This window comes from Pteropus alecto, unplaced genomic scaffold (genome assembly GCF_000325575.1).
Source record: "Pteropus alecto unplaced genomic scaffold, ASM32557v1 scaffold400, whole genome shotgun sequence".
Taxonomy (NCBI): domain Eukaryota; kingdom Metazoa; phylum Chordata; class Mammalia; order Chiroptera; family Pteropodidae; genus Pteropus; species Pteropus alecto.
Genome location: NW_006430045.1, coordinates 89,532 through 98,937, shown reverse-complemented (window position 1 = coordinate 98,937; position 9,406 = coordinate 89,532).

Sequence of the window (9,406 nt, the reverse complement as noted above, 5' to 3'; positions counted from 1 at the left end):
GTTTTTAGCAGATAACAAGATTGTTCTTAAGGCTGGAGTATTTGGGCCCTGAGGGGTACAGGTAATGGAAGTTGGGGGGTTAAGTAGAGAGAACAGTTTGAGAGGGAATGCAGATGCCAGATCATGGAAGATTTGTGTGCTGTGTTATGGAGTTTGGATGCATTGCTGAGGAAATTTTACACAAAACAGGGCTGGGAATGTTTTCTTTGGCAGCTGTGAGAAAGATGGACAAAAGGTGAGCCAGGCTGGAGATGTGGCTGCAATTGCAAGGTGAAGAGGATGACTTCACGTAGTGTGGCAGTGGGGTGGGACAGGAAGGTTCAGATACCAGTGAGGTGTAGGAAGTAGATCCAACTGAGTGAGTAGATTTAGGGACACAGAGAGTTTGGATGGAGAAGAAGGGATTGCAGAGACACCCAGGGTTTTGCTTTGGCTTGTAGCAAAAGAAAATTCTTTTATTATTGAGTAAGCATAAACCAGAATGTGATGCACATAACAGATCATCCACTAAGAGATTGCAAAGGCAGAAAGAAATCTCACCATTTCATGTAGCCAAGCAGATACAACCCATAACATACATGTTTTCAAGGTAAACAATTACTAATCCTCAAAAAAGAGGAATTGAAAGCACCACTGACCACATGTAGTTCACCCTAAATTTACCTGGTAATTGGGCTGACCATCTATGTTAGCTAATTGGTTTTATCCAGAGGAAAACATACTCTCATATCTTTATGACAGGAGGTGGTTTCACAACTCAGAGCACAGTCCCCACCGAAGTTAGACTTCTGCTCTCCCACAGGAAGGGGGAAGTGAAGTGCTATCTCCCTTGATGCTAACATTTCAAAGAGATGGCTCTGCTTCTTCCCTCTGGCAGGTGTGGGGTCTGCCCCTCAAGTGAGCATCACAGGGCTAGAGGAGGATTGGTCCCCGTAGAGTGCACAGCCTCAGGGTGGTTCCCAAAGCCCCAGGTGCAGTGGAGAGACCTCAGTGGAGAGAAGTTCCTGGAATTCTCTGAGGCCCATTCCCAAGACACTGAAGGGCTGGTGGTGTGAGACACCAGCCTGTGGGCAATGTGATCTGCTCCATTCTCAACCCCATCTTGGGCCAGGAGAAGGCGATGACCATTTTCATCCCAGGTCAGTGCTGCTCCCTGTTCCTAGCAGGGCTGGAGGGAGTGGGCTGGGGGTCCCGGAGTATGCTGGGTTGTCCTGGGCTATGTCCCTGATGGGATCTCTGGCTGGGTGCAGAGCCCTTCTTCCCCTAGGCCTCTCCCTGGAAGCTGACTTTCCTTGTGAGCCTGACTGTGCTTGAGCTCCTCCTACTCCTTGGGCTGGCTATTACACTAAAAGAGAACATTTCGCAAAGCTGCAGGAGCTTTAAGAACTGGAGACTCTGAGTCAGGCTAAGGAGAAGGATAGGCAGACAAAGGAGGGGGCACTGAAGGCCGGAGGTAAGGCAGGACAGAACCCAAGGCTGGTGCGTATGGCACCATGTGCGTATGGCACCTGGTGCTGAGAGTGATAAGTTAACAACTGGGCCAGAGTCCAGGGCTCCAGCTCTCCAGTAGGCCCAGGGCCCTTGGCCCAGTGCAGGTGGCTGTGGGGACTCAGAGAGGGCAGCTGGAGCCATGGAGGCTTGGATAGGTCTGGAGTTAGAACTTCTAGGATACAGAGAGTTTCTTTTCTGTGACTCGTCTGGGCACACAGTCTTCCCTTTCCTTAGAGATGGGAGCTTATGCTTTTTTTACACCTCTTTCAGATGAACTCCAGGCACAACTTGGTAAATTCTGCTTTTCCTCCTGAACTCTCTGTGAGAAATTCTGATTCTGAGCTCACCTGTTTCCTGTATGTTGTTTTTCAGACTGGAGGAAGAGAGTTTACCTGGCTGGTAAGTGACTCTCCAGATGTCTTTGGTTCTCCTGTCCCATCTGTGCCCAGGTGTCCCTTTCCTTGTTTCTGTCTAGATACACATATGTGGACCCCTTTTCTTGAGGCAGAAGTGGGAGCTGGTGGGAAGAAGAACCCTGCTCCACGGCCTCTCCTGATGGGGGCTGCTTTTTCCCACCCAGCACTTGGGAACCTGGATATAATGGCCCCTGGAGTCTGTCATGCATCCTAGGCCTCATTCCAACCCTGACATACCCACTATATTGCTAGTTTTATAGCTTTTGGTACATGCAGCTCTTGGTCAGCACCTGGAGCCAAAGGCCAGCTATTATATGATTTCATTAAAGGAGCCACATAAATAAATGGGGTCACTAAGTTTAGGATTGTAAACTCCTGTTCTCCAAAATATCATCCAGGTAGTCTGTGCTATTTCTGGAAGGTGCTGATCAAAAAGTCATGGGGGGAGGACTGGGTTGACCACATGTAGGAATGTAATGGATGGGCTGTCAACATCCTAGAACAGGGATGTTTATCTCCAGAAATAATTTATCTGAGATAGATTGGCCACTTTTACCCCAGAGCTCACCTCACATCCCTGTCCTTGATTTCATCCCCATTTCGCGTTATTTCCCAAATATATCTTTGTCACAAAAAGACTGAATATGAAAGCACTTTCTTACAATTATGGAATAATTTACATTTTACTTCCTAAAATATTTCCACACTTAGTATACTTTTTGATCCTGAATAGCAACATGGAGTAGTAAGTAAAACAGGAGTTTTGAGGTTGTTTCGGCACAGAAAAGCTAAGTGACTTGCAAAAATCACACAGCAGCAGCAGGCCAGTGGTGGAACCCAGCTGGTAATGCAGGTTTCCTGACTTCTGGTCAGGTGATTTCCCACAGCACCTGCTGTTTGCACTTTGCAAGAGGTCATATTCTCTCCAGCTTCTCCCCCTGTAGATGTCTCACTTGTAGACCAGAGGGAGGCCAGGGCCAGCTGATTCACGCTGAGCAGGCTTGTTGTGGCTGAGGTCTCACCAGGGTGTGTTCCCTTTCAGCCTGGAGGAAGGCCCAGCTGTATGCTGGTGACTCTGAGTTTCCCGTGTTTTCACCTCCTTGGCCCTGACTCTACCCCCTTCTCTGTCAGTGGATCCCACACCAGGATGGGGCTGGCGTCCCTGCTCTCCTTGTCACTTTTGTAGCCTCCATCTGAAGAGTGCAGAGCTCCTTCTAGGGAATACAGATCTACCTCCATTCTGGGCTCAGCCTCTATTGCAGGTCCCTGTTAGGGTTAGCAAAAGCTTCTGAACACATCTTGTTCTACTTATTGGCACTTGTCTTTGGTGCAATGACAATTGCGAGGTCATTTGAAAGGAGAGACTGCAGCCAGTTAATACTGTGTGGATGAAGAATTTCTCTTTCCTAGAAGATTTCTGAAGTCCTGCTTGCCTGGATAGGGGTCAAGTCTTCCTAAGGGGGTCCTTGGTTCCAGATCCTTCTTGCCCTGAAATTCCTCCCCTTTGTAGATCTAGTTTTGTTTTTCCCATTTCTTCCTGGTCCTCTGAACTATTTATCGGTCTTCTCTGTTTCCTAATGCTCTGCTTCCCAGCTAAGCTGGATTTCTTCCTCTAAGCCTCATTGTCTGCTGAGGAAGTAGTTGCTTTAAAGCAGGTGTTCTAAATCTAGAATCCAGAACCTCTAGGGTCTTTATGGCCCTGGGGTGGGTCTGTGAAAGATTTGAAATTACATGCAAAATTCTGTGTATGTTTGTGTAACAGGAACAAAAACGCCACTTATAATTTTTTACAACCATTATTTCTCCTTTTACAAGAATTCTGTATTTCCCCGAGGCACTTGGTCCTGGCTGAGTTTGTTAGGGGCAATGTGTGAAGATTGCAAAAGAAGAAACTTACAGGAGTTAAATTATTTACCAGAGAAAGGTGAACAAGAAAAGACTAGGTGGGTAAGAGAGGAGGAGAGGAGAAGGAAGTAGAATGCCTGAGATTGGCCTTGTAGGGATTTTGGGTGGCTCAGAGTAGTGGAAGAGAGACTGCAAGTCACAACCATGGTGGTTTGACTTGGAGAGTATGCAGAGGGTTTGCAAGTTATTTGGGTGCATGAAATGTAATCGCCTCCTTGGTAAATTTAAATAAAGACATATTTATTTTTAGGCCATTTTGAAGAAACCATCTAATTGAGTTTGCCTCTGATAGCGAGACCATCTCAACCTTCCATTGGCAGTCAGGACAGAAGTGTGGTATGGGGATCCTAAGGCAATGAAAGGCTATCCGGACCAGAGGGCCCTTTAGCACTGGGATGAGTTAAGGATCTGTGCCCTCCAAGCCTGTGTAACATGCCCTTCCTCTGCTCCAGATATTTCTGTTTGTGTTCAGGGATACAGATCGTGAGAGACAGATTGGGGCGAGCCATAGAGTGAAGGAGGCCTGTGGACCAGATGCGAGAGGAACTCTCCTTAGAGAGTCTAACTGATTCTTCCCAGGACTTATTTCTATACAGTGATGATCATATAGTTTTCTTCTATTATCTCTCCCTTATTTGCAGAACTAAAGTGCATGTGTTTTAATATATACCTTATATCTCTTTTATTTTGTAAGGATAAACACCATTACATGAGAATCAGCATTTTTATATTGACAGGTTCATATTGTAAGATAGACGAATGTCTGATCTCATTCATAAAATTGGGAAAATAACTTGTAATTTAAAGATCTGTGGATATCAAGTGAAGAATGCACTCGATACATTGTAGTCTCAAAATTAAATGCCAGTTCTCTTTACTCCTTCATTCCATCTCCTCATTCTTCTTCTTTAGTAATCTCTATCGATTATGATCTAGAAATTTATAGTTTGGTATCAGTTAATGTCTTGGTGAGGAAGTAAATTAAAATTCATTTTTTTTGAAGGGGCGCAGGGGTAAGCCTATTTTATGTGACTTTATTTCCTTCAAGCAAATTAACAGAGATAGAAATGCAGTTTCTCGGAAGGAGCCTACATAGGTGTAGCCGCTGGTCACAAATTACAACCCAAATGTGCAAGAAAATGTCATTTACTTATTTCTATAAGTGTTTTAATCTTGTTCCTGAGTCTCCATCCTGTTGGAAGCAACAGCCCTCCCACTGCAGACATTTCAGGGTCTTATGACATATATAAGCTTTGCTTTGGTCAATAAGCTTCCTTTCTTCTTCCCGAAAGGGAGTATGGAGGTTGGAAGAGAGATGTGGCCTTGAATCAGTGGGGAAAAGGGTCCTTGTGCTCTCCTTTTAGTCATTTCAGATCCTCACCCTGGGGAGGCTAGCTTGATCTTAAGATCCTTGGGTTGGGGCAGGTCCCATTTAGCTGTTTGGTTGGAACTCTTTTATTTTTCTAAACCTCAGTAAATTTCTGTCACCTGTGAAAAATCTGTGTGGTGTTAATTTAGCAGATCAAAGAGAAGGATTTGGGTTCCCCTTTAGTGTGTCAATACCAAAAAACAGAGAACTGCTACTAGAATTAAAATGTGAATAAAGAAGAGAATTTTTAGATGCAGGGTGAATAGCACAAAGCTTTGACCATGATCATGATTCCAGTCATCAACATATTGCCTTTGAGTACTTCCAAGTCCAATGGTAAGGTTAATTGAAAACCTTCTTATCCTGTGTGTATGTTTATTTGTGTATATTAACCATTTTCTTCTTTTCACCATTATGCTTTTATACAAGTCATTGTACGTTATGTTTATAAGATAGTCTTTAGGTAACAGAACAGTCAATGGGACTATGAATTTCAGGAAATTTGCAATATAAATATAGCAGTGTTGAATACAGTGGGACTTTCTGTCTCCTCATTTTGGGAAAAGGATGAGAATTTCTTCACTTATAAATGTAGCTTTGTTTTGATGAGTGAAAATGTAGAGTTGTCATATTGTTTTATGAAAGTTCAAAGTGTGTAAATCGTTTGTATTGAAGCTGAATAGCCGAGGGTGTAGACTGTGCCCATTATCAATATATTGCTTCTTGGCTCCAAAGCCACCCCATATTTTCTCTGTTTTGTGATACTGGAGCTGGACCCCATAAAAATTTTTTGCCATCTGGCACAATGTTAGCTTTTGTCAGTTCAATGCACTGGAGGGGACACTGCAGGACATAGCAGAGGAAATGGGTTCTCTTCTAGGTCTGGTGCTTTTCTTCTTGATTCTACTGTGAGACTGCAGAAGGCCCAGTTTCTCTCACCTTATGGTGAATTTTCTGGCATTGCAGCAGGCTGTTTTCTAGAGGGCAGCTTCCTAGGGGACCTAGTCGCACCCCAATGGGAGGTTTCCTGCCCATGAGCTTTGACCTGTCTCATGTTAGTGAATTTCTTCACTGTCCAGGGGGCCATGGTCCCACCTTGACCAATATCAGACCTGTTGGGAAGATCCTCTCCAAAATTTCTTCCTAACTGTGTACTCTATCTCAACCTTGAGTTAGTGTCTGTTTCTCATATTTGTTATTTCTGTATTTCTTAGAGCTTTCTCTTACTTCTTTTAGCAGTTAACTACTAAAACTACCTGCTGATGGTTCAAAGTTTTTATAAATTTTTTCTTGTTCAAGTGACTGATGTGGTTTCTGTCTCCTGACTGGACAATGAGTCTAAATATCTGAACCACAATGTAGGTTGGAGGAGGGTATGACACTGCTCCCAGTATGTGGGAAAGGGTAGTTGAGGCATTTATAAATTTATTAAAATGGTTAACGCCAACAATAAGTTCATACAAATATACTCTACAGGGTCCTTGTGTGGATTTTAAGTACTCGATTTATCCTCCTTTCCATTTAGCTTATACTTTTATGACACTGTATTATTTTCTGATGAGCTATGAGCATATTTCCTTTGAAATAGGGAGACAAAGAAGGTATGCGTGTGATATAAATTATCCACACAAAATAAGAGTAATTATTACTCCACTAAATAGGAGTGATCTATTCAACCAAGTGGACCAGCTGTCTAAGTAATTCTAGAAATAATGCTTAAGGTAATCATTGCGGTAAAGCTTTGTCAGAATTGACTGATTGAAGAGTTACCTAGGTGTACATTTTGTATTGCATTTATCTTGGAAGTTATAGTGATCAAACTTGCAAAGTGATTTTATGAGCTTTTTATTATCATTTTTTTTAGGAAAGTAATTACACAGGAAGTAGATTTTTTTTCTTGGCCACTTTTATTGCAATGACACTCTATAGTGTGGATTTTCTAAACCTTAATCTCCATTTTTATTATAAATTAAAGGCTTGTTTTCTGTGAAGTCACATGACATCTGTTCAGTAGAAAAGATAACTTCAAAGGTTAGTTATTTTCCCACAGGACATTAACCACTATTTTTTCTTTGACTCAGAATACTTATTTCAAACTGCCCTTCCTTGTGAATAATAAATATCCTATTCTCAAAATGCTGTTTGTGCTTACTTTATATTGTACCATTTCCATCATTGATTAATTAATTGAATACATTTTTTGATTTCTATATTTGAATCATGTTTATGACTTTTGAAAATTATACAAGATTTTATTGCTTTTAGAAACATGTTTTATAAAAGAAACTGTATATTAACTATAAGTGTGAAGCCTTTAAAAGATAAATACATTACAAAAATCCTGTGTGACAAATGTAAAAAATAGAAACAATGAAATACGAGTAATGATATGAGCAAGTATCTCTTCTCTGTAGAATTGTAGAGAAGCCTGAAAGTGGAAGAGACATTTTCTAGATCACCCAGACAGGTCTGGGGCCATATCTCTATTCTAAATGAAATGTTTCATATCATATACTTATGAATCCTCTTCTCATTTTATTATGGTACTCCTCCATATACCTGAGCACCCTCCAGCTTCCATTTAATTAAAAAGTCCTTGGCTGGCATTTCTATCCCCTCATTCTTTCTATGAAATTTGATTGTTATCCATCACCTTTTCCACTCACCTTCCTGACTCTTTTTGTATGGTCTCAGTGAAGAGTACATTTGATGGAGCACAGAGTTCTTCAGCCAGAGAGGAGCCCCCAAATAGGTTTGCGTGAGTCAGGTTGTATCATCCTCCCAAAATGGCTGTGCTTCCCCTCATTGGGACCCCTTGTATGTCCTCCCCAGTACAAAGCTTTGTGGAGGAAAATTCCATGTCTCTTGGGTTAGGCCCAGACTGGATGTTTCTTCCTTGCCAGTGGAGGTATTCCTTGGCTTATATTTCTCTTCCCCTGCTCCCATCTTCTTTCCTCCCTTCTTTCTCTCTCTCTCCTTCTCTTATGTTTTACCTCTGATAGCTGCATGGCCATTCCAATGTAGGTGGAGGGATGATGTAATAATCCTATGTGATTAAGATGATTATCCATGTTCCATCTAAAATCATTCTCTCATCCAAAGATGTGAATTCCACATTTGGGAACGACTGGGAATATTGCCACACGGTACTTTAAGAAAGCCCCTCTGAGAGGAGAACTATGATGAAGTGCACACAGCCCTTATATTTTCGATAAGTGTATGCCTGATTAAGCCGGGTTAGTAGAAAGCTGGATCCTTGTCTTTGGTCCATTTCCTCTTATTCTGTCTGGAGATTGTACCTCTGTCCTAAGGTTTGGCATTTTGCTCTGGTGCACACTTGGAAATGTCACAATGAATGACTTGATTGGGTTTACTGCTGGGCTTATTGTAGAGATTTTTCTGGGAGTCTTGCTTGATCTTTTGACCACTGTATCCTCTTTCTGAGAAGCCATATGGCAGAATCTCTCTGGCTTCAGTGTTATAAAAAAAATGATGTAGTATCATAAGAATGTTAAGAAGTTCAACTACATTTTCTGCAAAAGAAAAGAAAAGCAGCAAAGCAAAACAAGGCAGCTATGTAAATGGAAAACTATTTCACTTGACTCAGGACATGTCAGCCTTGGTTTGAGTGTGAAAAGAGAGATTTCAACTCCTGTTTCCTCATGAGGCCTCTGTACCCCCATGGTCTCTCACCATTTGAGCCTGTTCAAGCAGTGAGTGTGATTTTCATATTTAAAATGCATTTTTTGTTTATCACAATCCTGTTTATAACATTATGCCCATTACTGTACATTTTATATATTTACATTTATCTTATGCATAGAGTTATCCACAACTAGCTATGGAGCTGGATTTGATGAACCATACAAAGGATTTTCAAAGGTTATTTTGATCATACATAAGTTTTGCCTGTCCAGGAACTGAACTTTTTATGTAAGATGGGACTACATACTATTGGCATTGCTGTGGAGAAACAGGTTTATTTTTATCTTACCTTTTCCTCTAAACTCTTTCTCTGGTTCATTGTTACTCATTCAGTTGAAGCTCAGGCTCTCTCTGCAGTCTAAATGAAATATTTTCATAATTTGGTCTCATATAATCCTGTTTCTTAATTTTGGAGCAGTTATTTAATTAACAGTTAGAACAGATTATATGATAGATGTCTGAGTCTTCTTCAGAATATAAGTCCTATGGAACATGTATCCGAAGCCTGGAGCTACTGTGC